Source organism: Rhinopithecus bieti, unplaced genomic scaffold (assembly GCF_001698545.2).
Source record: "Rhinopithecus bieti isolate Rb0 unplaced genomic scaffold, ASM169854v2 scaffold_62788, whole genome shotgun sequence".
Classification (NCBI taxonomy): Eukaryota; Metazoa; Chordata; class Mammalia; order Primates; family Cercopithecidae; genus Rhinopithecus; species Rhinopithecus bieti.
The window spans coordinates 300,025-327,654 of NW_016823884.1; the positions used below are offsets into that span (position 1 = coordinate 300,025).

Here is a 27,630-nt window from a genome sequence, read left to right on the forward strand (position 1 = left end):
TCTCCTAAAAAAAAAAAAAAAAAAAAAAAAGGAGATTATTAAAAAGAATAAAATAGACAGAAATATAATATTTAAGATTAAAGAAGAAGGCTGGGTGTGGTGGCTCACGCCTGTAATCCCAGCACTTTGGGAGGCTGAGGCAGATCAATCACTTGAGCTGGAGAGTTTGAGACCACTCAGACTCACTTGAGACCAGCCTGAGCAACATGGTGAGACCCTGTCTCCACCAAAAAAAAAAAGAAAAAAAAATTACAAACTATTAGCCAGGTGTGGTGGTATGCTCCTGTAGTCCCAGCTACTCAGGAGGCTGAGGTGAGAGGATTGGCTTGAGCCCAGGAGGTTGAGGCTGCAGTGACTGGTGATCACATCACTGAACTCCAGCCTGGGTGATAGAATGAGACCTTGTCTCCACAAATAATACAATTAAAATAAAATAAAAATAAGAAAGTGAAGCCAACTGAAAACAAAAAGCATCAAAACACAGAGAAAGTTAGAAAATAAAGCTTAAAGATGAAATAGAAAGGCCAAGAAAAAATGTTTAAATGTGGTGGAGAGAATATGAACTTACTTTATATTACTGCTCACACTTAAATAATGCTTGATATATGCCAAGTGATGTTTAAAGGCACAACTTGCCCACATATCCCTTGTGGGCTTGGTACTATAATTATCCCCATTCTATAAATTAGGAAACTGAGGCTCAGAGAGATTAAGTGATTTGTTTAACATCACAGGTCTGTAAGTGGCAAAACCAAGGTTAGAATATATATGTATATACAGCTACATTCTTAAATAAATACACAGTTCCGTATATTAGACACCTATTTCTTTTGTCTTCCTCCCTTCTGATATTAGCTCCTCTTTTCCTTTTTTTGGAGAAATGTTCCTTCTTACCATGTGACTTGAGTGGAAGCTGCAGCCATGTTCTTAAATACTCTCTTTCCATGCTTTCAAAGTAAGCATCCTTTCTACCATCTTATCTTGATTATACAATGTATTTCCAAATATTATTTTAGATTCTCTGCATTTTCATCAGATAAAACAGGATTATCTTCCTTTTACAGGACAAATAATCATTTCCACTTAAAAATGGAGCTGTATTAAAAACAAGCTTTTGGCCAGGCATAGTGGCTCATGCTTGAAATTTCAGCACTTTGGGAGGCCAATGTGGGAGGACTGCTTGAGGCCAGAAGTTTGAGACCAGTCTGGGTGACATAGCAAGACCCCATCTCTACCAGAAAAAAAAAAAAAAAGAAAAATTAGCTGGGCATGGTGATGCATGCCTATAGTCCTGGCTCCTCCAGAGGCTGAGGTGGAAGGATTGCTTGAGCCCAGGAGTTGGAGGCTACAGTGGGCTATGATTGCACCACTGTACATAGCCTGAGTGACACAGCAAGTCCCCATTTCTCAAAAAAAAATAACAACCCCCCCACTAAGGTTTTAATGTTATCTTGAACATTCATACTAAATAATTTAGAGGCTGGTAACAAAAAGAATATTATTCTGATCTCAATTAATTAATTATTCTAATTAATACATAAACTTATTTTATTAATTGCTTATTTACATCAGATGTAATATTAGTAAAAGATTGATAAGAGCATGTACCAGTGACAGTTTTCTGAGACGTTAAGATTTGTATTTATATTTAGGACTATTAGCCTACAGGTGCATGTGTGTGTGTGTGTGTGTGTGTGCATATACACACACACATATATATACACACACATACACCTGTATGTATATATGTATGTATAAATACATATATACATATAGGTACTTGTATACAAATGTGCATATGTATACATATGCCTACACACATTTAAATGGAGTATGTTTATCTAGAAAATGAGGAAAGTTAGAAACTGAGAGTAAATAAACATTTAAAAATGGAAAGGCAAATGGCTTTTCAAGATAGCCCTGATTTTAGGTCAATGGAAAAAATCTAAGCAGTTATTTTAACTAAAGTATCTGGTGATCATAGCTTGGAGGATCTGGAATTTTAAGGTGGGTGGCTCACTTGACTTGAAAATCCAATATTTTTTCTGAAGTAGGTGTTGCCATGGTGACAGAATGGCTTAGCAACTGAAGACTGATTTCATTGGCTGGCTGTCTGCAGACTTGCTTGTTGAGTGGCATTAATATGTTGCTTCCTGCTGTTTTTTATTGAGGAGACCATCTGGCATTAGCTGTATTTAAAGGTACAGTTGTGTTAAACAAAGAACAGCAGGTGATATACACTGAGGTGTTAAAAATAGGTTTTGCAGGCATTACTTGGTTTAATCAATCACGGACTAAGAAGTTCCACTTCAAATCACAACCTATTATAATCAATTAATTCACAATTCTAGGCTTTGACAGTAGGCGTTAAAGGGTTTTGCTGTTGTACTTACTTATATTATAAAAATTTAATTGCCTAAATATACTCTACTAAATGATCATATTAATCTTGATGTGCCTAAAAATTAATCTACTTGATAAACTGTTCTGTCAAATTATATGTTCATAAACCAGAGATATAGTTTTAAAATAATGATTACTGAGGATGTTTAATATGTCAGAGCATAAATAGCTGTCAGTTTTTCTTTTACTTTTGAGGGTGATAAAAATAATGGATTTTCAAGTAAGATGTATTAAGATGTCAAATGCATCTATTCTACTAATTATAACTATCGATTCTAAACAGTAAATACCTGTTGTACATCTGCGAAAAGACATACCCTCTTTTTTTTTTTTTTTTTTTTTTGAGAAAGAGTCTCACTCTTTCACCCAGGCTGGAGTGCAGTGGCACGATCTCAGTTCACTGCAACCTCCACCTCCCAAGTTCAAGCAATTCCCCTGCCTCAGCCTCCTGAGTAGCTCGGGTTACAGGTGCGTGCCACCACACCCAGCTAATTTTTGTATTTTTAGTAGAGACAGGGTTTCACCATGTTGGCCAGGCTGGTCTCGAACTCTTGACCTCAGGTGATCCACATGCCTTGGCCTCCCAAAGTGCTGGGATTACCAGGCATGAACCACTGTGCCTGGTCACATATCCTCTTTTAAAGGAGTTCCCAGTATACTAGGGAGGATAAGACACATGCACATGTTATGATAAGACAGAAAATGACAAGTACCTTAAGAGTAATACAAAGCAAAATTTGAGACTGAAGAATGGAGGACACATTTAATAAGGATGCTCACCAAGATTTCTGATTAGCTTAATCTTGACCAGTGTAGAGGAGAGAAGAGAATTCTAGGAGAAACAGTAGCATTCATCGGTGTTATAATCCCAGCCTCTCTAAGAGTGGGTTCCAAGGTAATGTTCAGAGGATAATAACAGAGCACTTTGTGCTTAGACCTTGCTGTACATGTAGAGGAAGCAAAATCTTTACAAGTAGTCTTTGGTCATATCATGAATATCCTTAAATGCTAGGCTGAGGATTTAGACTTCATTTTTTCGGGAGTTAATAGAAATAGACCATTTGTGAGCTGCTAATTTAAGAAAAGGATATTGTATGCTTTTGACATATTTAGGGAGGTGTTGTGGCCCCACTACCTGGAGAGAGATATATGGTCATCAGTTTGAAATGAAAATCATTTCATGGCAGAATTTGAGGACAGAGAAAAAGATTTAGGTGTCATTTGCATGACTGTTGAGGGTGAAAACGGTGATTATGGATGAGATAACTGAGGGAGGGAGAATAGACAAAGGAGAGAAAGTGTATCAGGCAGAAACTTAGAACACACCAACATTTTTAAGATTAAATGAGCAAGAAGAGAGCAGAGAGATGGAGAGAAAGTGTATGAGGCAGAAATTTGAATACACCAACATTTTTAAGATTAAATGAGCAAAAGAGAGCAGAGAGATGTAGTCAGAGAAAGAGAGACAGTACGTATGATTCGGAGCTGTAGTCTCAAGATAGGACTGGGGGCATATGATGATGCCAAATGCTGTGGAAGTTAATGAAGCAGAGGATACAGTAAAGGTCACTCACTCCCAGCACTGGTTGGAAGTCATTGGGGACATTTGGGGAAGTAGTTTCAGTAGAGTCAAGAGGAAGAAGTCAAACAAATGGATAAGGAGTAAGTAAAGGGCAGTTTCACCTCTAACACTCACCTTTTCTCTCACCCATTCATCACATCAAGTCTTTCTTTTTCTAAAGGCTAGTCAAGTGAAGCAGTGGGAGTAAAGAAGGAATAAACTAAGTTTTTTTGAAAGATTACATACTATTTTCAACACACATTCATTCCTGAACTCACATCATTGTGGCGGTCACTGCATTACTCTCTTCATGTGGTTCTCACAAAGGGCCACTACTGACTTCTTAATAGGGGGACCTTATGTCTTGGTTTCCACCATATTCAGTGTTCCTGCGGTATTTGTTAATAAAACCCTCTTTCACCCTCAAAACTGTCCTGGTTTGGATGATAAGTTATGAGTTATCCCAGCTCTTCACCACCATTTCTAATGAGCAGTTTTCAAACTTTATCTTACTTGACCTTATTTGATTTTTTTTTTCTTTATACAGCTGACTACTCCCCTTTATTGTGACTTGAAACCCCACTTCTTTGATTTCTACTGGTTAACTCTTCTGGTTCTCCTGACACCTTCTCAGTCTTCTCTGGGGCCGTCTCTTCTGTCCACCCTGAAAGTGGTGCCACTGTTTAGAGTTCTGTTCTTGGTTTCTTCTCTTCGTTACACACCTTTTCTGTAGACAAGCTCACTCATAACAACAGGTGCAGTTACCTAGAAGCCAGTGATGGAAAAATATAACCCTTGTTTCTCCCCACTGAGCTTCAGATTTGCACATCCACCTGCCTAGTACACCTTTACTATAAGTGCTACTCAACATGTGGACAAGAACTTGATCATTGGAGTGAGACATAAGGCTGCCGGCTCTGCCATTTAATAGCTTAACGGCCTTAAAGGAGAAAGTCTCCGTGTGGCTCAGCTTCTACTCCGTAAAATCATGAAACCTGTCACGTAAGGTTTATGTGTGGGTAAAACGAAATAGTATATGTAATGTGCTGGGCACAATTCATGGCACACAACGTACACTTAATGAATAAGAGAAATTATTATTATTTCCCAAACCATATTCTCCTCCCATTATTTCTTGTCTTGTGGAACATCTGCCTTCCTGAGTGGAGGAGGGTTTATGTGTGAGGGAACATGAAATACTTTTGGAAAGATTGGGTGATACCATAATATATGAGGCCCTGAAAGCTGGACAGAGGAATTTAGACACAATGGTGGGTTACTGGGCTTTTGCAGTCTTGTAAGCGTAGAATGATTCTGTGGAAAGTGGTGTTGTAGTAAAATTAGTTATTTTAATATTAAGCCAGATGTGTTCAAAGTAGGGGCTGGGAGGCTGGGCAAAAGGCTGACAGAGTAATACTGGTGTAATTTGATAAGGACCTGGAAGGGTGTGGTGACAATGGTATGAAGAGGAAAGGATAATTAGGGAAATGTGATAAATGGACAGATTATTTTATTTTTATGTCAGTTCTTTCTTCAGAAAGATGTAAAATATTTCCATCAAAAAGATATATTTAATAAAGATGTAATAAAGCTTCTTTATGGATTAAGAAGCCACTACTGTTTTGTACCAATTTATTTGTGAAAGAGAAGGAAAATATGCTGATAATAATAGTGGCCAACATTTTCAGCCTGATTCTCTCAGTATTTGCTTAGATGATCATCTACCTCTTCAGATATTTGAATGAATTTTGTAAATGACTGGTCCCATTTATAACCTATATTATTCTTATAGTTACATAGAATTATTGAGATGCATAATTCAGTCTTCAAGGATGTTGGTGTTTCTAGTGATTCTGGCCTGTTACATGACACCTTGTGCTGTAGTCTGGATATCTATCCCTGACCAAATCTCATGTTGAAATGTAATTGCCAGTGTTGGAGATGGGTCCTGTCGGGAGGTGTTTGGATCATGGGGGCAGATTCCTCATGAATGACTTGATGCCATCCCCTGGTGTGAGTTCTCACGGGATCTGATTAAGTGTGTGGCACCTCCCCCGCCTTACTCCCTTTCCCTCCATGTAATGTGCATGCTCCAGCTTCTACTACAAGTGAGAGCTCCCTGAGGCCTCCCCAGAAGCCGAGTAGATGCCAGCATCGTTCTTGTACAGCCTGCAGAACCGTGAGCCAATTAAACTTCCTTTCTTTGTAAATTACTCAGTCACCGATATTTCTTTATGGTAATGCAAAAATGGCCTAATGCACCATGTAAATTAAAATATACACTTTTTGTGACAAATATGTCACAAATATGTCACAAAAGATTTACTCTCCCCGAAGAGGAGTCAATACGAAAACCTGAAGAATGTGGCAAGTAGAAAACAGAAATGAGAAAGCTACCTTTGTTTTTAAAAAATATTTTAAGGTATTTTTTCTTTGGAAATAGTTGTTTTGAAATCTGGAACGTAAAATGCCAGACTCTTCTTCTCTTTTTCTGGATTTGAAACAATCAAACACTGGGAAATATCTGGCCCTGAACTAAAATGCAGGCACACCAAATTTTGAACTCAGATTGAAAAAGTTAACACTGGAAATCAACTAGAAATTAACGATGATTATGAAGAATATTTTGATTGCTGTTTGATTCTTTCATAGCTCTGTAAAACTTACGTAAGCAAGTATTAAAAAACAAAAGCTGAGGGCCACTGGTTTATGATGTGTGTATCACAAAGGAAACCGTCACCACCTCTCATTGAAACAAAGAAAGGCTCATGTTAACTAAATGTGAAAAGATAGTGTAAGAAATTTTTTAAAAAATCATATTTTTGAGGCTGAAACACATGTTCCAGAAAACAGTTTATTAGAATTACGTTAAGCAAAATTAACGTCTGCACACTGATGGGGAAGCTGTGTGGAGTTGTATGAAAAATGTTAGAGCAGTCTGTTTTTGTAAAATCTGGAAGTTGGAATAGATAATCACTGGGGCCCCAGCTCTAAAATCCTACTAGCACTATTAATGTGACAATGATTTGATTGTTGAACGAAATTTAAATTGTAACATATGCCATGGGGAATGTGTTTTCTGGCTTGCTAACAACATAAAAAGAGGATGTTGAAAGCCTCTTGTAATTCATGTTTTTAATTTCATTCTTTTTTTTTTTTTTTAACAGAGTTTGGTTTTTATTGTTATATGTTTGGCTGGGTGCAGAATTGCCCTCACCACCCCTGGCCACCCTGGCTTCCTGGGAGGAACAGGCAGAGAGATGGCTCCAGATGGCTCTTGGCTGCCACTCTAGGCCTCAGGGCTTATACAATGAGCACAGGGGCTTCCACCTTCCAATAGGAAGTGCAAACTCTAATTCGCAGTCAGACTTCACCAGGAGGGAGAGATGATCTTGGCTGAAGGCACTTTAATGAGGGAGCAAACCCAATGCTGGAGTTTGTCTTCCTTCTCGTAACTCTGATAAATCTAGACGCCACTCTGTTGGAGAACCACCTCTGCTGGCAGCTGGGGTTAGTGCACTGACTGAGTGAGGCATGAGGCCTGCTCACTGGTAAAACTTCTTGTTAGGGCTGTTAGTGTGGCCAGCTAGCAGCTGGCATGGGGTGAACTCTTTTCCATAAGCAGCTTCATACGTCTTGAGCCCATCCACTGTCTTCTGGGTGCCATACAGATCCACAAAGCGGAAAGACCCTCCAAGACAAGGTGGGAAGCTGAGCCCAAAGATGGTTCCAGTGTCTCCCTCTGCAGGTGTGGCCAAGGTCCCCTCTTGCAGGCACATGACTGCCTCACTCACAAATCTTGTCACTAGGCGGAACTGGATGTCTTCATCTGAGGAGACTTCAGACTTAGGAGGCAACTTCAGACTTGCTAAAATACTGTCCATGTCAGAATTCAAATTCTTACTCTTCACACCCTCCTGATAGGTGGAAAAGCTCTTCCCAGACTTGTGACCTGGGAAGCCCTTGGACACCATCTGTGTCAGCAGTTCTGGGTTTCCACCTCCAGACTGCTCCCCAAAGGCTTTGCCCAGATCTTTCGCCACATGTTTCGCTACATCCACATCAACTTCATCCACCAGTGTGGCAGCACCCACAGGAAAGCCAAGGCTTGTGGTCAGGGAATCCAGCTTCTTCGGGTCAACTCCTTCCTGGAGGATTTGGATGACTTCAGACATCATGGGTGCAAGACACCTGGTGGTATAGAAGCCAGGTCCATCCTTAACCACAATGATGACCTTCCCCTGCTTGAGATGGACACTACAGCTGAGGCACTGGTGTCTTTGGACGTCTTCTCGGTTGTGATCATCTCCCGCAGGAGAGTAGTGCCTGCCAATCACCTTCTCAGGTCTTTTGCTGATAGCGGTAATTTCACTGATTGGGAGAGCAGATATGTTACTGGCAAAGACACAGTGATCTAGAGTCACTGCTTCTACTTCCTTTCGCACTCTGTGCTTAAAACTAAGGTCCTCAAACACAGTGTCCATCACCATGTCGGTCTTTTTAAAACCATGGTAATCAAACTGCCCAGTCAAGTTGCTGAAGATGGAATCCCTTTCAAATGATGTTAGAGCTTTCTTCTTCACTTTGTCAGTCAGTCCTTTGAACACTTGTTGCTGTCCTTGGCCTAGCCCAGTGAGTGTGGCATCTTTAAGTATAGTCTTTAGCCCCTTATCCATGGAGACTTGGGTGATGCCTGCTTCCATCATCCCTGCACCAAGAATAACCAGATGCTTAACTTCCTTCTGTGGAGCTCCAGATGTATTCTTCTTGCACAGGACTTGACCATGGTAGAGTCCCATCAAGGCCTTTGATTCTTTGGTCATTGCAAGCTCTCCAAATTTCTGAGATTCAGGGAGATAACCAGCATCACTTCCTTGCTCAATTCCAGTCTTTACCATATCAATTATTTTCAGAGGTGCAGGATAAAGCCCTTAGTCTGCTTTCACATGTTTTCTTCCACTTGTTTTGTAAATTTGCTTCCTGACAAATGGAATAGTTATGGCATACACTGTCAATTTTTCCACCAATCCCTTGTCTCTCTTTGGAGAGATCTTATCAGCTAGTCCTTTGGCAAAAGTAATTGCAACTTCTTCTAAGTATTTGATTGTCTGTTCCTCTGGAAGTTTTAGTCCTGGTCCCAGGGATTCCACCAATTGGTCAACAAGTCCCATTTTCTTTGCCCTGTCTGCATGAATGTTTCTATCAGTCAGCATCATGTCAAAAGCAGCAGGCACACCCACCATTTTGGGCAGCCTTTGTGCACCTCCTACTCCTGGTAAGATCCCCAGCAAGACTTCAGGAGCACCTAATACTGTTTTTCTGTTTTTTGTTGCTATTCTGCATTGGCATAAAATGGCCAACTCAAGTCCTCCCAGGCAGGATCCACTGATGGCAGTCACAACAGGCTTTGTGGACTTTTCACTTTCTCAAATGTTCTTGGTGCTTCTTGTGATATCTGTGTTACTTCTTGAGGGGTCTTGCAAGTGGCTAACATGTTAATATCAGCACGTACAATAAAGCAGCCTGGCTTTGATGAGATAAGGATGACACTTCTGATTTGATCACTAGCCCAGATTTCATCCATAACTTCTGTGAACTCTGAATGCAGCTGTTTGTTTATTCAGTGTTTTTACCTTTGAATGGGGAGAGTTAATTCAAATAACTGCCACATCCCCTTTGACTCCATAGTTAATATGGGTTGTGGTCAGCAGAGCAGAGGACCCTGTAAAATTGCGGCATACATAACCTCGGGAGCGGGGGATCCTGAAGGCAGAGAAGCGGCTGAGGCTGCCAGTCGCCCGGTAGGCCACCATGTTGAGCTGAAGAGAACAGCAGTGGAGAGCCCTTCTCTTTAATTTCATTCTTATCTTTTGTATTGGCTTTTTTGATTTGTCATAACCAAGGAGAATACAAATGAACTGACTTCAGAGTTTTTTCCTCAGATTTCAGAGTTGTACTGTTCTTAAGTTCCCTCCTAAAACTTGCCTCTTTTATTAAATATTTTAATATTTAATGGCTGAAAATCTTTGTAGTCATTATTATTTTGTTGCAGCTTTATTGAGATAGAATTCACATATCAAATAGTTCATGCAATTAACAGTAAAATTCAATGGTTTATAGTATATCCACAGTGTTGGATATATCCCCACAATTTTAGAACATTTATATCATCACCTCAAAAAGAACCCCATACCCGTCAGCAGTTACTCCTCATTTTCCCATTTCCTCCCAATCCTGCTCCAACAACTCTAGGCAACCAGACTAGTCTACTTTTTGTCTCCATAAATTTGCTTATTCTAGACATTTCATATACATCAAATTGTGCAATATGTGGTCTTTTGTGACTGACTCCTTTAACTTAGCATAGGGCTTTCAAGGCTCACCCATGTTGTAGCATGTATTAGTACTCCATTATGTGGATTTACCATATTTTGTTTTTCCATTCATCCATTGATAGACATCTGGGTTGTTTCCATTTTTTGACTATCATGAACAAGGCTGCTATGGCACTCATGTGCAAGTTTTTGTGTAGATATGTGTTTTTATTTCTTTTGGGTATGTACCTAGCAGTGGAATTGCTGGGTCATGTTGCAATTCTTTGTTTAATATTTTCAGGGACTGCCAGACTGTTTTGCAGAATGGCTGCACCATTTACATTCCCATCGGCAGTGTACAAAGGCTCCAATTTCTCTATATCCTCACCAACTTGTTTTTTGCTGTCGTTTTGATTATAGCCATTCTACTGGGTGTGAGGTGATATTTTAATGTTGTTTCGATTTGCATTTCCCTGATGGCTAATGATATTAAGCATCTTTTCATGTGCTTATTGACCATATGTATATCTTCTTTGGAGAAACTTCCAGTTTTTTTTTTTTTGAGATGGGGTCCAGCTATGTTGCCCAGGCTGGTCTCAAATTCCCAGGCTCAAAGGATTCTCCCACTTTAGCCTCCCAAGTAACTCAAGTGGATTGCTGGGATTACAAGCATCATGCCAGGCTCCAATTTTTTCTTTTCTTTTTTTTTTTTTTTGAGATGGAAGTCTCACTCTGTTGCCCAGGCTGGAGTGCAGTGGTGTGATCTTGGCTCACTGCAACCTCTACCTCCCAGGTTCAAGCAGTTCTCTGCCTCAGCCTCCTGAGTAGCTGAGATTACAGGTACCTGCCACCATGCCTGGTTAATTTTTTATTTTTTTATTTTTTAGTAGAGATGGAGTTTTGCCATGATGGCCAGGCTGGTCTTGAACTCCTGACCTCAGGTGATCCACCCGCCTCAGCCTCCCAAAATGTTGGGATTACAGGCATGAGCCACTGTGCCCGACCCAACTTTTTTTCATTTTTAAGAGAGTTCTGCTGTGTCTCAAACTCCTGGGCTCCGGGGATCCTCTCACCTCAGCCTCCCAAGTAGCTGAGACATCAGGCATGTGGCACTGCACCTGGGGCTGTCTATTCATTTTAAATTGGGCAATTTGTCTTATTATTGTTGAGTTGTAAGAGCTCCCTATGTATCCTGGAACCAAGTCCCTTATCAGATATACGATTTGCAAAAATGTTCTCCCATTCTGTGGGTTGTCTTCTTACTTTCTTGATAGTGTCCTTTCAAGTACAGAAGTTTTACATTTTGATGTGGTCCAATTTATGTATTTTTCTTGTGTTTCTTGTGCTCTTTGTGTCATATCTAAAAAGCATTGCCTAATTTAAGGCCACACAGATTTACACCTACGTTTTCTTCTATGAGTGTTATAGCTTTAACTCTCACATTTAAATCTTTGATCCATTTTGAGTTAACTTTTTTATTGGATAGTTAGAGGGTCCACTTTCCTTCTTTGGCAGGTGGATATCCCATTGCCCCAGCACAACTTACTGACAAGACTGTTATTTAAAAAAGCATCCACCCTTCAGCATATTTTCACAACTCATGAATTTCGTAAGTGAGTAGAGACAACTCAAAAATAGCAAACTACTTGATTAATGTCATTGGCTAATAAGGGGCACAGTAGGAATTTAAAAGCCTTAGGTTATCTGCTTCCAAAACCCATACTTATTTCAATATACCAGTGGTTCTCAATTTTGAGCCTGTGTCAGGATCACCTGTAGGTCTTGCTAAAACACTGGTTGCTGGGGTCCCACCCCTAGAGTTTGATTCAGTAGGTCTGAGGCAGAGCCTGAAATTTTGCTTTTCTGACAAGTTCTCAGGGATTCTGATGCCACTGGTTTAGGGGCCACACTTTGAGAGCCATCGTAATGCACTGTGATGGTTCCCCTATGTTCCTGATACTCGAAGAGTCTTCATTTGGGGTTGGGGGAGACACAGAGAGAATAATATAAAGTCAATAGTGGTGACAAAGGGCTAAGTGTGCATAGAGGAAGACAACAGTAATTCTGATTAGAATATTGAAAAAAGTTTCTGCAGGAGACATTATGGAATGGATTCATTTATGGATAATCTCAAGCATTTACCTCCATCTGGTGAAATCAGACAGCAACTGTCTCTCTTAACATTTGTTTGGTCACAAGTATGCTTAGAGCAGCTAAGCTCTCGAGCACATAAGCAAGTATATAGTGGAGTGGGTGGTGGTTCCAGAATGGCTGATGTGGGACATGCAGAGAGAGCACTTAAGTGTCAGATTATGACACTGAATACAGGAAAGTAATGGGAGTGAGGCTGGTTAAAATTTTTCACCCACGCAGTCTCCCTGTGTTGCCCAGCTGGAGTGCAATGGTGCGATCTCGGCTCACTGCAACCTCTGCCTCCAGGGTTCAAGTGATTCTTGCGTCTCAGTCTCCCCAGTAACTAGGATTATAGGCGTGCGCTACTATGCCTGGCTAATTTTTGTATTTAGCCAGGGTTTCACCATGTTGGCCTGGCTGGTCTCGAACTCTTGGCCTCAAGTGATCCACCCGCCTCAGCCTCCTGAAGTGCTGGGATTACAGGCTGAGTCGCTGCGCCTGTTCTCCACTCATGCTTATATCCCACAGTCAGGGTTTAGTAAATCGATGCCACTTGTGAGAGAGACTAAAATACATAATGGATTTAACTTGATGACTTTTTTTTTTTAAACTCTGAGTCTTTCAGTGTACAAATGAAATCTTGATAAAGAAAAGATCAATAATAGCAGTATATCAATGCTTTTCTAAGAAACTGTGAAATACTGTGGTGACCTTATCCTGGAACAAACTAGGATGAGCCAGTCTTTATTAAATTATTTTATACGATACTTTATTTATACTTACTTTGTGCTCATTCAGGAGGACCCTTCGTCTTGTTGAATTCTGTAACATTTCCTTGCAGGCCTAGTGTTGACAGAGTTTACAGGCTCTCAGGATTGTGTGCCAGTTGCCCTCTTTCTGAAGTAGTTTTATTTGTAAACCACACAGGTTTAAAAAAAAAAAAACACAAACAAACAAACAAAAAAACAGAGGCCAGGTGCAGTGGCTCACACCTATGATCCCAGCACTTTGGGAGGCTGAGGCGGGTGGATCACCTGAGGTCAGGAGTTTGAGACCAGCATGGCCAACGTGGTAAAACCCCTTTCTCTACTAAAAATACAAAAATTAGCTGGGTGTGGTGGCAGGTGCCTGTAGTCCCAGCTACTTGGGAGGCTGAGGCAGGAGAATCGATGGAACCCAGGAGGCACAGTTTGCAGTGAGTCAAGATCAGGCCACTGCCCTGTAACCTGGGTGACAGAGGGAGACTGGAAAAAAAAATCAGAGATTTTAATAGGTCAATCTTGAACTATGTGAACAACTCACTCAGAACAACTTTGATTTGTAAAAGGTTAAAAAAATCATTGAATTACAGAGCTATGAACTGACTCCTTTTTGATGAAGCCTGATTATTAATAGTCTTGTTCACAGCTGTGCCCAAAGTAGAAAATCACACTGGCACTGGGTAAGTAAACAAAACAGGCCAGTAACTCTGCCAAAGACCTAGCTATTAATGGCAATTTATTTTTATTACATATTTGGAATCTTGTCATCCCAGAAGGTGCCTAAATAGAAATTTAGTAATACTTGATTTAAGAGGCAGAAGTCCTGTAAGTTTGCAGCTATTAAAAAATGGAAAGAAAAGAAAGGTTACAAAGGGAAGGGGACCATATTTGTGTCTACATTTGTTGCTTTCCTCAAATGGAAAGTAGAATAATGTATTCGAAGATATTTTAAATATTAATATCTAACTGAAACCTGATATTAGATTAGAGAATGAGAAAATTTTGCTCAAAATTAGTTTTTTTTTTTTTTTATTTATGGTGCTGTTATATCTTTTAGATTTAGGAAGGCAGAAAGGCTGTGTGTTTGTGTGTGTGGGGTGTGTGTGTGTGTGTATGTGTGTGTTTGTGTGTATGTTTGTGTGTGTGTGGGGGGGTGTGTGTGTTTGTGTGTGTGGGGTGTGTGTGTGTGAGGTGTGTGTGGGGGGGTGTGTGTTTGTGTGTGTGGGTTTGTGTGTGCGTGGGTGTGTGTGCACTTGCACTTTGAGGTTCCCTTTCTATGGATGTTTCAGGATCTGAGGATGAAGGATGACAATCTAGCAGAAAGCCAGGTTTCAGGGGATGTCAAAGGTAATTTCACGACTGTATTAGTAGATAAATCCAAGACCAGAGAGCATGCTGAATGGAGGACATTTACATAGTCTTTCCAGTGCTAAAGGAAATAGGGAAGTGATTATTTCAAAATTACCTAGAGGGTCTTGAGCACAGTATGACTTAAGATAAAAATCTAGCTCATTGTTTCTGATAGTTGGCCTCTTTCTCCTCTCCAGAGGGAATATTTTTTCCTTTTTTTCTCCTCTGTGGAAAGAAAGTATTAATTACAACAAAAAGGCATTGTTGGAAAGGGAGCTTTTTTAGTCGCATAAGAGAGGTGCTATTAGTACTTGTTTATTTAAAAATTGACTTTTGGTCAAACTAAGCTATACAACTTTTTCTTTTCCAATCCTCCTGCCCTCCATCCCTCTTCCTTTCTTTCTCCCTCCTACTCTTTGCCCTTCCTCCTTCCCTGATCCCTTGTTTTGTTTAGTTTATGTCATTCTACAGAGCTCACAGTTACCACCTGGTAGGTACACTTGACATTCTAGACGGTTGCTAAATCAGTGTCATACCAGTTGCTAAATAATCGGCCAGGAATAGCCTTTATCAATGAATCCTTCTTCTCCTTTTCACTCTCCATTGAATAAAGATGGAAACCAGCTTTGCCTCCTTTTTAAGTATGGCCACTTGATTTCTAATTTGTCATAGCTCACATGGAAACCCTGTGATGCGCTTGAGAGAGTTTTCTCGTGGAGACCTCAATACCTGTAGAATGTAGGGCACCTGGCAAACAGATCTGCTTTATCTGATCAAATGATGAATGCAATAAAAAAATACAAAAATTCGAAGGGGAAAAGTCTTGTTACTGTGTATGGTAAGTCGTTCAGTGGATTCTGGTTCTGCCCACTGAAGCACTACGCCTGCGGCTGGTGATGGAGGAGAAAACCTTTTACCGGAAGGAATGGGGAGAAGGGTAGTGGGGGCCAGAGAGTCTCTACATTCCTCCAGGAGGAGGAAACCATCTCTTTAAAATGACAGTGCTTTCCTTCCACGAGAGAACCATAATTTTTGTAACCATTGGTAACTATTTTGGTCTTTCAAATGTGTCAAGCTATACCCAAGCACAACTTGTACACTGGAACAGCCTCTGTCTACAGGCAGAGCAGGATTCAGTGATGTTTAGAAGGCATTTGGGCCCCAGCCAGCCTGAAAGTTGGGGTTTACAAATGTGTTAAACAGAAGAGATTTTGTTTGAAAGGATAAAGCACATCATGGAAAAGTTGAGGAAGAAAAAAAGAGAAAGTTGCATACTTACCTTTATGTTTATAAGAACAGATATGTTCTTGACGGATTGTGGATTTTAAAATATGATTTTTTTTTTTGGTGGTGGGAAAATTGCAGACGTTAAATACCTTTTTTAGTTATGTTGACACCTTACAATTACATAATCCTTTATACTTTTCAAATAAATACAAATATTAGTAAGCAGTTACTACATACCAGGAAAAATTCTAGATGCTGGAAGTAAGACAATAAATAAAACAGGCATTATTTTATTAAGTCCTCTCAATAAAGCCTATGAATCAGTTACCATTATTATCTCTATTTTACAGATTAGGAAACTGAGGCACAGAAGAGTTGTGTTACTTGCTCAGAGTTTTCATAGTCAGGAATGGGGGAGTAAGGTTTGAAATCCAGACTCTCATTCCAGAGACTGTGCTCTTAGCACCACACAGTCCTGTCTCAGGCAGGCGGCATTGCTACTGTGCACCTTATCTTAAAAACTAACCCTCTGAGGGAGGTGGGAAAGGTATGTTTATTCACATTTAAAAAATATGAACATGTTCAAAAATTAAACGTGATCTATTTAAATTTGTATGCTGGGAAGAAGTTCTAGAGTCATCATCTTCACCTCTTCAATGCTTCAATCATTGGCTTCCCAGCCTCTAATCAGCCATGCACTCCATTTCTTTTTGCACTGTTATAACCAGTGATTTTCTCAAACACAAGATCTGTAATGTTCCTCTGCTTAACTCCGTGCAGTTGCTCACTGTTCCACCTAGGATCAAACCTAGACTTCTCAGCATGCGCTTCAGGTTCTTCCGGCCGGGTCCCTGCATACCTCTGCAGCGTCACACTTGCACTCTCTGAGCCCTAGCTCTACAGAGCTTTTCTCATTTTAACAAAACATGCTCTTTCTTGTCTCTCACATGTTGTATATGCCGGTTCACCGGCCTCAACATTCTTTTCTTCCCCTCTTCCCTCTTACTCTAACCTTCTTAAGTGGCTATTCTTGTCCCTTCTTTTTAATCTGTACCTTGATGCCATGTCTCTACAGTGTGCTGTAATTGCATGTCCACCCCCAATTTCCCTGAGTCCACGGGCCTGGAAACCATGTGATGCTGGGTCTGAAGCGAAGAATTGGGGAATAGAGAACCGGAATCTTGTTCGCACAGTTCTCTCCAGTACCCAGCATGTGACCCAGAACATGTACATGTAAGACATTCATACACATAAGGCATTCACACATGTAATCAATTAGCAGGCATGTTTTGGACACCAGCTTCATTAGGAGTGATGCCGTATTTGAGGTAGAAACATAGTATGATGGAGAATTCGAGGGGCTTTGGACTCAGATAGCTCTTAGTTGAATTCTGGCTTTATCACGTACTGCCTTTGAGGCTTCAGGCAAGTTACTTAACTTTTCTGAGCTTACTTTCTCAAATAAAAAACAAGGATCACTAAAGTGCTTTGGAAACTTTTGTGTGAGAAACTGGTGTGTAAGTAGATAATTAAGGCACATGCTAGGGGTTATGTTACAGGCATGAACAGGGACACAGAGGAGAGGGCAACCAACACAGCTCAAGAGGTCACAAAAGATGTCACGTAAGCCTTTTCTTTTTCTCAGAGCCTCTGGCATCGACGTACCTGGAGATACCTGATAATTGGGCAGCTGTTTATCTTTCTGGAAATGCTTAGTCAAAGGTCTTCTGAGCATGGGGATAGAGGAAGTGATCTTCCATTCATGCATATTTATGATTCTATTCTAAGTTAAATTATTAATAGCACTTGAGGAGTATTCTATTTTAATATGGACAAGAAAAATCGTTCACTTTGAAACATTTACTGAGCTCACTTATAGCATACTGGGGAAAAAAGTCTTGGTTTTGTCATTTTTCTCAAAAGATTTATATGTATTTTCCTGCAATATCAAAATAAAATCCATGAAGGGTCTAGAACTTTTAAGGCTATGTAATTCATATTTTAAGCCTTTACTGTTTCATAAATTATTTAAATAATTTGAGGAATTACTATTGAAGAGAGTCTTAATCTGTCAGATTGATCAGATTGGATTTATCTTGAAAACAGTTCTGCCTCTTTGAATAAAAATCTATTTTATTCCAAAGAAAGTTTTTTTTATGGCAAATAAAACAAAGGTATACATTTTAATAATCTTATGATGAATAGGATGATCTGCTTTAAAGAAGGGTAAGTTTATAGAGTCGGAGTATACTTGTACACACCTTAAATTCAAACTTTTGAAAAATAAAATTTGTTAGGATTCTAAGCATAGTTTTTAATGTAAGAAAAAATTAAAACAGTGATGCAATCAGGAAGCTTAGAATATTCTCTTGCATACATTATATGTGTTAACAGCCTTAGCAGTATTCTTTTGTAGGCCACTTGGCTCCATCTTTAAGGTAGTTTGATGAATATTCACTGGCCTACACAATTTGACTTAAGAAATGTTGTGCCAAAGTATCCTGGATAATGTAGATATAGAGATAAAGTTATATATATATACACACACACACACATACATATATATTTACATATATACACATATGTACTTATTTACAGTGTATATATAAAATAATTTAGAGGAATGCACCCAGAAACCAAATTGAGCTTGAGAAGTACCACCTCACATGACTGCAGGGGCAGCTGGTTATTGTCTTAGGATATATTTGCATTTTGAAGTGAACTTCAGTGATATTAAAAAATGCCAGATTGGAAAAACAGCCATTATTATTATTATTTTTAAATATAGTTAGCACTAGATGAATGAGCTTTCTCATAATCACCTCATTATCATAAATTAATTCCAAATGAGTGTGTTTGAACAAGACATTGGCTTTGAATCTTTAATTTATCTCATCCTTAGCGTTGCTGCTGACAAATCATAAATAGATATAATTAATGGAAATGTTAATAGTGCCGGTCCCCAAAATATCTCTAGATCACTGACCTTCTGATTGGTGGAAAAACCTTTGGAGAATGATCTTTACAGGATTCCATGGCATTGAGTTAATCTGTTTCTCTCTATATGGGGGCAGCAGATGAGGTGAGTTTCTTCCTCTGTCATTTGTAGGATCTACTGTTGTTCTCTGGAGAGCTATTGTGTCAGAACGGATTTGGTTTATTTTTTAAAACTACTGCTACCTAGAGGGTAATTTTATTAAATTCCTTTATCATTTGGATTAAATACAGCAAAATGAAAGCAGCTCCTCCTGCTCAGAGGAGGTGCCACCACAATCTTTAATATTTTCTTAGTGTTATTTTCCTTTAAAATATGCTTTGGGACAATTAATAATGACTAATACTTAAATTTTCACTATGAGTAAAAGCTTTTTGGTAAACACTTATTATGTATTCCATATCTCCCTTTTATTCTCTAATTATTTCACCTATTCACCTAATTATTTCGTAGCTCAAGTGTATAATTTAAATGATGTAGAAATATAGAGGTCAAAATTAATACAAATACATTTATGTAGTGATGTGTTACATTATATTTGTCACATATATAGCATATATTTATGTTTGTCTAGTACATATATAGTATATACAGTACATGTATTACATACATACATACAGTACATATTTGTGTAGTACACAGTTATAGTGCATATATATATTTGTCACATATATAGAAGTCCTGTGTCTTCTTTTTAGGTAATATGGGAGGATGAATGTATGTTTTTGTGTGCAGTCCAAGAATGACAGATTTTTTTTGTTTGTTTAGTTTAGTTTTCTTTAGGATCTAGATCCCTCAGAGGTAAACACTAGCTATAAAACAGAGAATTAGAAGCTGGCCTTGGTTCTGCAGTTCTAGGCATGGCGTTAACTTTTTTTAAAAACTTAAGACCCAGACCACACAAGGAATCTTCCCACCTGCACTCCCCTGCCAGCTCAGCTACTTCCCTACTCCTGTGCCAACTCAACCCTAACAGTAACTGAGACAAAGGCATTGCCCTGAAGTAAGGTGTAGGGAAGCTTTGTGGCCTCCTTAATAAAGTTACGCCCGATCTTCTCAGCTTGGCGATGGAGGGAGAAGGCACATGGGAGGGTCTTCACCGAGCCTCTGGCCCTGATTCTGCCTACCCTTAATTCATTCACCAGCCCCTCTAGGGGTTCTGAGCGGTGACCACTGCCACTATTGGGCTAGCTAGGGTGGGGGCACTGCTCCCCTTAATGCTCTGGCCCATAGGGGAGACACAAAATATTGTTTTAAATTTCCAGTAGTGTAGCTCATGGCAGGCTGAGGCACTTACACAAAAGGGTGCTGGAGGCTTTAGGATAACACAATAGAAATCAGCAAAGGGAGAACATGCAGTAGACAATTTAGGCTCTCCAACATAACTTGCTGGATCTCCAGAGCCCCCAAACTCTGCTCATGCCAGGTTTTGCATGTGCCGTTTCCTCTGCTTGGACTGGTCTTCCCCTTCATTGCCTGGCTATCTTCTTCTCAATTACTAGATTTCCCAGTAGGGGCTCCGCCTTCTTGATTCCCCTGGCCTGGGTTATATAGGTTTGTCCCAGATGGTACGGTGGCCCCACGTATGCCTCCTCATCACCCTGTATTGCAGTTGTTTATCCTGTTATGCCATAAGCTCAGTGGCACCGGGGACCTTCTCTGTCTCTCTCAGCACTGTATTCTCATCAGCTTGGACAGTGCCTGGCACGCAGTGGGGACTCAGAAAATATTTTCAAATGTGTGAATGAGTCCGTGAATGAATGGAATTCAGAAAAAAAGAGAATTCTGACCTCTAGCTTCTCTTTATCCTATGAGATACTTTCTTCACTGTCATCTTGCAGGACTGGGGTTAGGTTTTATTTAGAAAGCTGGAAGGTTTATTTACAAAAGATGCAAATAAACCACTGGGCTTAGGGGAAGAAGGAAAGAGCCATTTTCTTAGACTAGAAGATAATATGGAATGGATTAGGGGGCAGAAGAAGGAATGGGTGAGTGGGTGGAGGAATGCCAGCAGACAAGATGTTGATGGTTATAAAAATTGGGAAACTGTCCAATTATCCTTATTTTAGACTTTAAAAAAAATGAGTAAATTTCCTAGAAGTCAAGTGTAGCCATGTAAAAATATTTGGACTAAGTTAAATATAATTCCCTTGATATTATTGAATTGCCTTTGACTTGGAGACAGAGCTATTCATTATAGGGCAGTTTCTAAGAGTCCAGGCTTCACAGAGATGATCTCTTTTCATTCAACAATGTAATGAAGTAGGAATTATACTTCTATTTTACAGATGAGGAAATGGCTCAGAGAGTTATAATTGACTTTAGGATTATAAAACTACAAACAGTAGAACTGGCAGCCATTCATTCATTCATTCCACAAATATTTATTGGTAGTAAATTTTTGTTATCATTAGCTTTGTCTTTTTTGATGGTAAAGAATGCATTTCATTTAGAATCATGATTTTGGCCAAGAGAAAGCGATGTAGAAAAAAGCACTAAGTTAACTAGATCATATCAGAATAAACGTGAAGCCTCACCATTTTACTCATCCAAAGTGTCTAGGGCCTTAAGTTCAGTTCCTTTTATTACAACTTTAATATTTTGTCTGTCTTAAAAAAAAGAAAAAAAAAAAAAACGTTAAATCTCCAGCCCCTGGAATCATGCCTGGAACATGGTGGGTACTTAATAAATAATTGACAGTGAATGAGAAAATTGAGAATCATTAGTCATTTTCTGTTCAGTATTAGCAAAGTCTGGCTTACTTTTTTTGTTTTTGTTCTGTGTGGGCGCATTTCACTGAGTGCAACTTATGAAGGACCTCAAGATCAAATTCATGTCGTACTCTTGGAATTGATTTCTGACAGGGGGACTGAGAGTTTTTTGTCCTGTAAGTCTTTATTCTAAGACAGATGACACGAATGTAGGTAGTTATTCAGAATAATGGACTCAGGAATTTAATAAGGGTGTTGTTTAAAACGCAAATATCACCAGCCAGTGGTAAAGCAAACACATTCTGGGTGAATGAGAACGGCCCACGGATTGACATTCAAGACCCATTGGAAAAATCAGGAGACACAAGAGTGGGAAGAGTGCAGATTGGAGCAGCTATCCAAAAATACAGAAGGCCAGAAGGTGGTGAAGAAAAATGTCAGACAACAGATTGTGGAGAAAAATAAACAAGCCAAGAAAAGTCCTATTTGGCCTTAAAAGAGGCAGATGGTGACAGGAAGCGTTCAGTGAGGAGTGATTACGCTAAAAATCACAAAGTCTATAAAATTATCCATCTGTAGTTTGAGGTTTTGGGGAAAATTAAAACTCGTTGCTAGTATTACAGGGAAGGGTGATCGTACAGAAACAGAATATTAAGTAAGTGTGTATTTGTGTCAGGATAATAGAAATGAGAGATGCGTTATTCCGTTAGAAGAGAAGTTTTGTTTACTTAGAGATTGTGACCAAAATTATAAAAAGTGTTTTGTTTTGCATAAAAGCGTTGAATTTGTATTAAATCTGTTCTTTCCACATTTTTGATGTAAGAAAGAATTCTCCCAAGGATGTTAGTAGGTTGCTAAGGTAGCAATGATAATTTTCTAACTGAAAGAATGTACTAAACATTTTTTTCCATTGGAGAGTTTTTTTGGAATAGGATATAGAAAATGACAAATCACAATGCTAACTTTAAAGCAAAGAATTTTAATTTGAAAGTTGAGAAAATATAGCAGAGAAAACTAATCATTTGGAATGGTATGAGAGAATTTGAAAAAAATTTATAAATGTTTTAAAATAGATGTGGTTGAACATTTAGAATTGGGAATCATTTTTTGATAGTTTGGGACCTAGTTTTCTGTGCTTAAATTTTAATTCAGAACTACTTACTCCGTGGTCTTCTGGTGGTGTGCCACTTGAGTAATCAAATAAGCCAGGGTTTTTACAACCTTTTTCTAGGTCACTAAAGCATTTCTTCTGTGTGCCTGAATATGTCTTGATTTCATGCATAAGAAATATTCGACGCTCCATTCTCCTTCTTTAGAAGAAATAGTAACTGAATATGTTGGATTCTTCTCTATCTTTGTTGTTTCTCTCTTAGGTTTTTAGCCACACTTGCTCAAGACTAAGTTTTGCATTTTAAGTTTAAATGTGTAAAGTAAAAGGCTGAGAGCTGAGTATGTGGTGAGGCTTCCTTCTTTTCTCTTGAGAACTGAAGGCAAAACATTAAATTTATTATAAAAATTTGTTTTACTTTTGAAGATGTGATTTTCCAGACAGAGAAACAAACTCATGTATCGGTGTATTTTTTAATGAATTAAAATAATGAAATCTAGGTACTTTATGTAAGTCATTTTATTTAATCCTCAAAATAACGTTTTAAAATAGTTGTTATTTTCATTCTCATAATTGGGGAAATGTAAGATCATCAAAACCAGGTTTCAGTTTCCTAAAGTCACACACCTAATAGCAGAGTCAGGATTTGAACTCAATTCTGTGTCTTTCAGTGGCAGAAGGGGTTTTGCACATTGTCCATTAGACTCCTTATTCTTTGCACTTGTCCAAGAGTGGTCCCCAGGCACATACATGCATGTGAAGAAAGCTCTAGAGGAGATTCTGATTCAAATCTCCAGTTGGGAACTACTACATCAAACATTTCAAAAATCAATCAACCAACCAGTCAACCCAATCTTTATTGTATGGTGGTAGTTAAAAATCTAAACACTATTTTCTGCAAGTTGCTAGCCAATTGTTTTGTTTGTTTGTTTTTTGAGATGGAGTCTCGCTGTGTCACCCAGGCTGGAGTGCAGTGGCCCGATCTCCGCTCACTGCAAGCTCCGCCTCCCGGGTTCACGCCATTCTCCTGCCTCAGCCTCCCGAGTAGCTGGGACTACAGGCGCCCGCCACCATGCCCAGCTAATTTTTTGCATTTTAGTAGAGACGGGGTTTCACCATGTTAGCCAGGATGGTCTCGATCTCCTGACCTCTTGATCCACCCGCCTCGGCCTCCCAAAGTGCTGGGATTACAGGCGTGAGCCAACTTGCCCGGCGTTGCTAGCCAACTGAACCAGACTTCTTCATTGGGTAATATTTTTAAACATAGATTTAGAATGTCTTTTCATCAAATATGAAAATAAAAAATATAATACCTTATTTCTGGGATATATGCATACATAATTGTTTCCCACCTAATTTTTTTTTCAGTTTTGTAGCCTTATATGTGTGATTACGTCTTAATATCTCAAAGGGCTAGCGTTATCCTCACCCTTATTCTTAGATTTTATCTCTTTAATGATTTTCTTTGCTTTGTTATTCCCACCAGTTTGTCTTCTAGATGGTCTTCATATCATGTTATCACTTAATAAACATTCTCTTTTTTATTCTGAGTGAAAATGCACCAAAGTATAAATCTGAAAAAAGGTGAATATTTTATATCTTTTGTTTCTCAGAAAATTATAGCAGTTAGGTTAATATTGGTGATATATTTCTCATTATAGTCATTCCTATGCAAACAACATTTTATTGCACCTGTGGATAAATTATTTCATTATATTTTTAACTTGTTATTGTTGGAGTAAAACAACTATTTATTTTTCATATAAGTGTTTTGTTTTTGGCATTTTAGCTGAACTCTGATTTCTAGTGACTGTCCAGTTTGTTTGTTTATTTATTTATTTATTTTATCATCTCCATTTTACAGGTGATGTCTAGTTTATTTTTTCTGTTTTTTTTTTCTGAGTGTACTATATAATTTGTATATAGTGTTAGTACTTTACATTTTTAAGTTTATATATCGTAATTTATTCATATGCAGAATTGAATAGTACAGAATTTGTAGTACACTGTTACATAGTATGTCTTTTTTCCTGATTTTAATGGGAAGGACACTTCTGTGACCATATGCATATTCAAACACTCAAATAACCATTCTTCTGAAGTTGCAGATTAGGTACTTTAAGCTTTTGGAATAATTAGTTTTATTAAATGTCATTTTGATTTAAGATAATTTTTTGTTTATAGGATACTAAAAGTAAACTTTTGGAGCAGATTTTTTAAAAATACATTTCTATTTTCTGACATTTTATTTAGGTTTTCATATGTATATTCATAAGGGAAATTGGCCTGTACTTCTCTATTTTATATAATTTTTATCACACTTAGAATTAGAGTTGTAATTTATTTTCAGGAAATAATTTCATTATGATCTACATATTTCTTAACATTGTGAGAAAGCCCAATTTGGGTCTGCATTATAGCAGAAAATTATACTTCTTAACGCTCTGCCTGATTATTAGTTACTTCCTTTTAACTGCCTAAGGCTGATCCAATTAGCAAGGCAGAAACCTACTGAGTGTGCAGTAGTAAATTTCTCATCTTCTGTAGTAGGATTTGGAGTCTTCATTGCTGTGCTCTATAGGTAAAAAACAACACATGTATTGAAAGGTTTGCTTTTAGGACCTACATGCCTGGCCATAGTCTGGTCATAGCTCCTGGTCCTCCAGTGGGCAGAGAAGGGGCCAAATCTTGGTATCTCTCCTATGTTTGGTCAGCACATAACCTCTGCCTCTAGTCCACCTCCTGAACTTGACATTTGTAACTTTTGTCTTCTGTATCTTACTGACAGAGATAGGGCTCATTCCCAGATTGGTGAATTGCTTGTTCTCCTCCAAGTTTGTCCAAAAAATCCCTCAGATTTGCCTCACAACCCCCCATCCTTCCTGCTCATACAGTAAGGATGTTTCCTTGCCACCTTCGCATAGTATACATTTCACCCGGGAGAGGACAATGGGAATTGTAGTTATAGAATGCTTACTTAAAGTTTGATTTAGGTTAAACACTGTGCTTACAATTTCGTCCATCTTATAAAGCTACTTAGTATCATATCCTGATTTAGAACACAAATTGCACAAACAAAGGCATATCTGGATAGCTCGTGCTCTTATATGATGTTCTTCCATTTTTAAACTAATGTTAATGGTGCATAGCATTCCATTTTAATGCCTTTTCCTCTATTATTTCAATTTTATTGTTTTTAACCTAATTAATTTTTTCAATTTTTTAAAAATAGTTTTGTAAGAAGTTAGTCTAGGTCAGCATTTTGCAAGTTGTTCTCAGAATACTAAAAAAAGGGCAAATAAGCTTGGGAAATTGTACTAAATACCCTCCTTGAGGATTCAAAGTACATATTAACATAAGAAAAGATCTGAGAAGTTTTAAAATAACAGGGAAAACTTTTGAAGTTTATTCAATGATTAAAAGAACTTAAAAATAAAGAACTTATTTGTGTAGAGGAAGGCTTTTTTCTTGGCACAGTTATTAAAATTCTTTGGAATAGATTTTAATTTTTTTCTTAATACCAATTTAAGAAGTGCTAGTCTATTTCATCATTATCATTGTTACTTTAAATAAGGAACTCTGGAATTTACTTACTCAATTCATCTCATTTTTCTTTCATCTCATTTATTATTTTTTACGTATATTTTAATTTTTTAAAATCTATTTAAGGAATCTTCTCTTTACAATAAAATTGTTTGGTTCATTTATTTTATATTTAAACAGGAAAGCAGGAAAAGAATTAAAATTATGGCATTATCTCTGAGTATATCGTTGAACAATCCTAAAGGTTTTTATGTTTAGCAATCTCATTATTGCTATTGTAAACCAGAGTATCTGAGATAAGTCTCAGTCAATTTAGGAAGTTTTATTTTGTCAAGGTTAAGGATGTATCTGTGACACAGCTTTAGGGGGTCCCAATGACATGTGCACAAGGTGGTCAGGGCACAGCTTGGCTTGATGCATTTTAGGAAGAAATGAGACGTCAATCAGTATGTATAAGATGTACACTGGGTTGGTCCAGAATGGTGGGGCAACTCGAAGAAGGGAGGGGTGTTCCAGGTAAGAGACAAACAAACATTCTTTTGAGTTTCTGGTAAGCCTTTCCAAAGGAAGCAATCAAATATGCATTTCTCTCAGTGAGCAGAGGGATGACTGTGAGTTCTCTTTGTCCTTTGTCCGCAAGAAATGTCCTTGTGGACAAATTGTGAAGGAGCTATGTAGCTTTTTTATGTTAGTAGCTATCGTTTTTAGGAATAGAATGGGAAGCAAGTTTGCCCTAAGCAGTTCCCAGGTTGACTTTTCGTTTTAGCTTAGTGATTTTGGGGTCCTTTAGCACTGTTTTATAAATAAACTATTTTTAATTTTCTTCTTTGATCTCATTTATTTTTTAAAAAAGCTTTATGCCTCTTTAGAAAGTTCTATTAATTTCCAGCTTCATCATATGGTTATTAGAGAATGTGATCTTAGTCTTTCTTATTTATAAATGTATAAAATTTATAAATTTTGTTTCTAAAATTTATCAGAATTTCCCTATGACAAATTATGTAATTAACCATTGTATTTCATGTATATGCCAGAAGGTGAATTCCCTGTTACTAGATTACCAAGATAAATATATGTTGATTCATTTTATTTTTTAAAAAAATCTCTACTGTCCTTATTATGTCCACTTGACCTGTTGTAAGCAGGTGGAGGTGGGTTGCTGTCTTCTGTAATTGTGTTTGATTATTTCCTACTTAGACTTCCAAAGGTTTTTGCAGTGTATATTTTCTTGCTGCATTATTTTTAGTTATTTACTCACTAGACATTTTGCCTTTTCAAATTATGAAGTGGTCCTTTCACCTAAGTACTGCTTTAAAAAATATTAAAGTCAATTTTGCATAATTAGTTTACCTTGTTTTTTATTTTGGGGTTTGTTTGATATGCATGTATATACTCTAGTTTTTTTTTTAGTCTTTCCGTGTCATTTTATTTTAAGTATATTTATCAGACGTTGTAGAATTAGTTATTTTCTCATAATGTCTTAGGCTTTTTTCTTTTGATAGGAAAATATAAATGATTTGTATT

At 38.1% G+C, this 27,630-nt stretch overlaps 1 protein-coding gene and 1 pseudogene across 1 annotated transcript in view; one reads left to right on the forward strand and one right to left on the reverse strand.

The window, feature by feature from the left end:
- Positions 1-27,630, forward strand: part of CPE (carboxypeptidase E) — a 116,277-nt gene that overhangs the window by 16,985 nt on the left and 71,662 nt on the right. The window lies entirely within an intron of this gene.
- On the reverse strand, positions 7,510-9,777 carry LOC108521929 (trifunctional enzyme subunit alpha, mitochondrial pseudogene; annotated as a pseudogene).